Source organism: Uloborus diversus, chromosome 1, assembly GCF_026930045.1.
Source record: "Uloborus diversus isolate 005 chromosome 1, Udiv.v.3.1, whole genome shotgun sequence".
In the NCBI taxonomy this organism is placed as follows: Eukaryota; Metazoa; Arthropoda; class Arachnida; order Araneae; family Uloboridae; genus Uloborus; species Uloborus diversus.
Window position 1 is genome coordinate 250,570,752 of NC_072731.1, and position 4,462 is coordinate 250,575,213.

General features: G+C 34.9%; 1 non-coding gene across 1 annotated transcript; it reads left to right on the forward strand.

Moving 5' to 3' along the window:
• Positions 1–246: 246 nt before the first annotated feature.
• Positions 247–318, forward strand: Trnah-gug (transfer RNA histidin (anticodon GUG)). Its single transcript has one exon. It is a non-coding gene; the product is annotated as a tRNA-His (tRNA).
• Positions 319–4,462: the final 4,144 nt, after the last annotated feature.

The window sequence follows — 4,462 nt, forward strand, 5'->3', positions numbered from 1 at the left end:
TCCCATTCCCCCAAATAACCATAAAACATTGTATTTAGATAAAATTTATGGCAACTAATCACTTGGTGACCGTAACTCAATGTTGATAAAAAGTAAAACCGTCGTGGCGCCATCTGGTTAAAATGAACAAATTTATTTAGTTTTTAGAAGTAAAAACCTTTTTACGCTTCATTGATGCATTCCTCCTATTCACGAAATTAGAGCAAGAATCTATTTGTGTTGATACGTAAAGGAAATGAACGTATCGCCGTGATCGTATAGTGGTTAGTACATTGCGTTGTGGCCGCAATAACCCAGGTTCGAATCCTGGTCACGGCATGAGGACTTTTTACTAGTAGAACAGCCCCCAAACTGGGCACAGTGATTCATATCACAACTTTTGCTTAATTTTTTTAAAAATTATTTATTTATTTTAATATTGTTACATTTGGGGCAGTATTTGATTTTAGAAACGACTTGAAAATATTATTACTACACACAGCGGGGTTTAAAGCGAGATATACTCCCTTACATTTAACATTGTGCCACCCAAATGTTTCTGACTTAATCGCTGAATTCGGGTTTCTCGTTAATCAGGGCTCGTTATTAGCAAGTTCACTGTATTTCGTAAAGTTGCACACAAAGAAAAAGAAAGATTAGGAGAGAAAGGATACAATGAAAAAAAAAAAACATTTTAAGGGGAGTCAATAATCAGTACTCTAAATGCTTTAAAAAATTCGATTTTATGATTTTTATATATTTTAAAACTCTATCTCTATACTTTTTTAATGATACAAACTTCTTGATCGTACTTATATTAGAAGTAAGTTAAAATCAGCTTTAAAAAAGAAAATGTAAACCTATTTTGATGAGGCGTGATTTTCCCCTTTAAATAGCAATATCTCGAAATGATATTTTTGAAACTAAATGTTCCTTTTTCTCAGAAACTAAATTATGTTAGTCTTTGAAATTTTTACCACCTATTCCATCTATCTAATTGCATATACTGAAGTAAATTTTTTCTCATATTAGAAAAATATTTTTTTCTAGAGCTGATTTTGTGTTGCAAAATAGCATTTTTTGGAAAAAAAAAAAAAAAAAAAAAAACTGACTTACACATTAGAATTAAAAAAAAAAAGCAAAAAAAAAAACTAAGTTTTCTTTCTGTTAAATTTTACTTCGGTATAGAGAAATGAGTCTACTTAAGGTACGGAAAAAATTTCATTATTGTATCTTTAATAGATTTTCAGAAAAAGGTTCATGAACCTGTGCAAATTAACAATGACGGTATAGAAGGTACTGAATCCCCTTAATTGAAATACAAATAGCTTTTTCAAAAAAGGTATGGCACTATTCAACATATTTTGAGAGACCCGGACAAAATTGGAAAAGACCATTTACATAATTGGTGGGAATGAAATGTCTGATGGTGTCGGCTACACCATCATTAGCTTTCTGAAATTTTTTCAAACGTAAACAGTCAGATTCAGGTGCTAATTTAGAAATTTGAGGAAAGAAGGTCAGATGCATCTTTCTCCTTTAACAATCAGTCCTGTTTTGCGAATTTTTCCAGGGGGGGGGGTAATAAGGTACATTCTCCATACAAATTATATCGAAAAACAGCAAAAGCCAAACTCACTTATGCGTAATAACATTACTTTCTGAAAGCCGGGTAGGGGGGGGGGGCGGGTTGCCCCACTCAGGGCCAGATTTGAAAGTGTGGAGGCCCCGGAGCAACGAAGGAGTGGAGGCCCCTAATCAGGGTTCGAAAAGATCATCATATTTTCGAAAATATCCGATACTTTGATATATATCCGAATATTTTGATATATAAGCGATATTGTCGATCCGTGAAAATTAGGATATTTGGTAAAAAATTTACTGTGGTGTACAATAAAAAACCCTTTGTTGTGGAGGTCCCGGGGCAGTAGCAACGCCTGCCCGCCCCTAAATACGACCCTGGCCCACCTGATCCCTTTAAATGATTAATCTGAATACAATCGACAAAAGTTATAGAGAAACAGTGGCGTGGTTTTGGGGGCAAAACGCATCCCAGAACCCTTGCTTTTAACACTTATTGAAAGTCCTAAATCATATAAGGGTGTATTCAGTAAATTACCGCCCATTAGCCAGGGCTAAAGCAGAAATACAGGAAATACACCGCCAGCTCAGTCATTGTGTGCTCAGTCAATGACTGAGCTGCCGGTGTATTTCATGCATATAAGGGTGGTTGTGACCAAAAACTCCACCCAGAATGTAATTTCTGGCTGCGGTGTAGTATAGATTTGCAGCAGAAAATCTTTTTTTGTTATTGCATAAATTACAGGCTAGGGTGCACTGAGGTATAAACTATAAACTACTTCAGTGAAGTACTACATAGCAACAAATAGCTGTTTTGATGTTAAAAGCCACATTACTATACAATTTATGTACCGATCTTGATTTTAAAATCCGTAACAATCAAGTATAAGTTATGTTTTGGTAGGATTATCAATATGGTCCGTTACTTTTGGGAAGTTCTGGACAACGGGACCAAGGTCTATTGGGCTTAGTGGTAAATCCGGCCCTGGTCAAGTCTACAATTACATTTTCTTATGAACATTTAGGATAAACACTCCCGGAGATTCGAATAAACCTGGAATTTCGATAGACGATAAACCAATCTGTCTACACTTCTACAATTTAAACATAGTACTGAATGGGATGGAAAGATTCCAGCATCTTGCAACCATGAAGATGGCAATGCTAGCGACCGAAGCTGCACAATGACGAAAAAAGCTGCAGAATGCATGCATTTTGTTATGGTTTTTAAATATACAGTTTAATGTATTGTTATTGTTATATGGAGAATATACATTTATAAGGGAAGCTCCCCCCCCCCCCAAATGCTGTAGGTTTCCCCCAGAAATGAGACCCGAGACCCAAGAAACGAAAAAGATTTCTCCCTCCTACCTCCATAAAAATGTCAATTATCCTTCCCATGAAAATTTTAAATGAAGGCCTGCCTCAATGGTTCAAGACGCAAAAAAATTACAACGAAATTTCATAATCGATGAATTTTATAGCAGGGGTGCCCACAAGGGTGGAGTTGCGCCATCAAAAAAAATTTTTTTTTGGGGGGAGGGGATATTTAATTTTTTTTTAACTTTATTTGTTTAAACTTTATATTGATGTATTTTTAATTTAATTTATTTATTTTATTTTATTTTATTTTTTTATATTTTATTTCATTTATTTATTTAGTTTGTGTGTGTCATTTTGCGTAGTACAGAACTTTTCAAATAAAATAATAATAAAAAAAATAAATAAATAAAAAATATTAAAAAAAAAAATAAATTAAATAAAAAATGTTTTTAAAATAAATTAAATAAAAAAATATTTTTAAAAAATTTAAATAAAAAATGTTTAAAAAAATTAATAAAATAAAAAAAGAGAAATAAAAAAGGGAAAGAGGTTTGAAAAAAAATTTGGGAGGGGGAATTTGCGCCATTGAACTTGGGGGGGGGGGGGGGGGGGGGCGGCGGGGGGGGGATGGGCAACCCCGTTATAGATTATGAATTCATGTGTTATGCGTTTGCGTCTTCGATTCCTTTCAATGCTTCAAACACATCCATGTTTTACTCAATTTCGTTTTTACTCTTCAGCAGTATTAATAAAAAACAAAATCTTTACAGGCTCAGGCTGGCTTGTATCAATCCAAAAAGAAAAAAAAAAAAGTTTGACATTCTCCAAAAATAGATGGCGGCACGGTAGCGACAGCAATACCGACTTCAAAGTTGTCACTGCATCTAATGAAACGAATGCTCTTTTTATCGTTATTATTCTTTTTTATCGGCCCTCCTGTAGAGCGTCGCTAAGCAAATTTCTCATTAACGAAGCCCTGCCGGCGAATTACGAGCGCTTTTTTGGCAACACTCGTCAAAGAAGGCCGCTAGAGCGCAATCAGCACTTTTTTTCTCGTAAAATTTATTTCTATTTCTATCAGCCACCGCAGATGATGTTGGACATGAGGTTTTTTTCTAAAGCTATACGCCCGCATTCTAGTTTTTGCTTTCATTTTTAAAATGTATATTTTTTCCGCAAAAAATTGGGATTTAGCAAAATGAAAAAAAGTACATGAAAGTGAGTACTCAGGCGGAGATGAATACAGTTTTTACATTTTGCTTTTGGCAATAATCATTTGTTGCATTTGCCTCAAATTAGTTTAAAACCCATGGGCAAATTTTGAAACAGGAAAATCCATGGAGAAGAGAGAAAATGAAGGGAGTGAAGACTTTCTTTCGTGAACCAAAGACCCCAAGCCACGTGATAGACTATAAAGCACAGCATTGGAAGAAATCAGGTTCCTTTCGCTAGTCTCACACAAAACGTGTCAACCATTCGTCGTTGTTGAGTCACGTGACTTGGAGTCTTAGCCTCAACTTTTGCTAAGCCAGTGATGAACTTGCTCCCTCCATTTACTAATTCCTATTCTAAGGGAAAA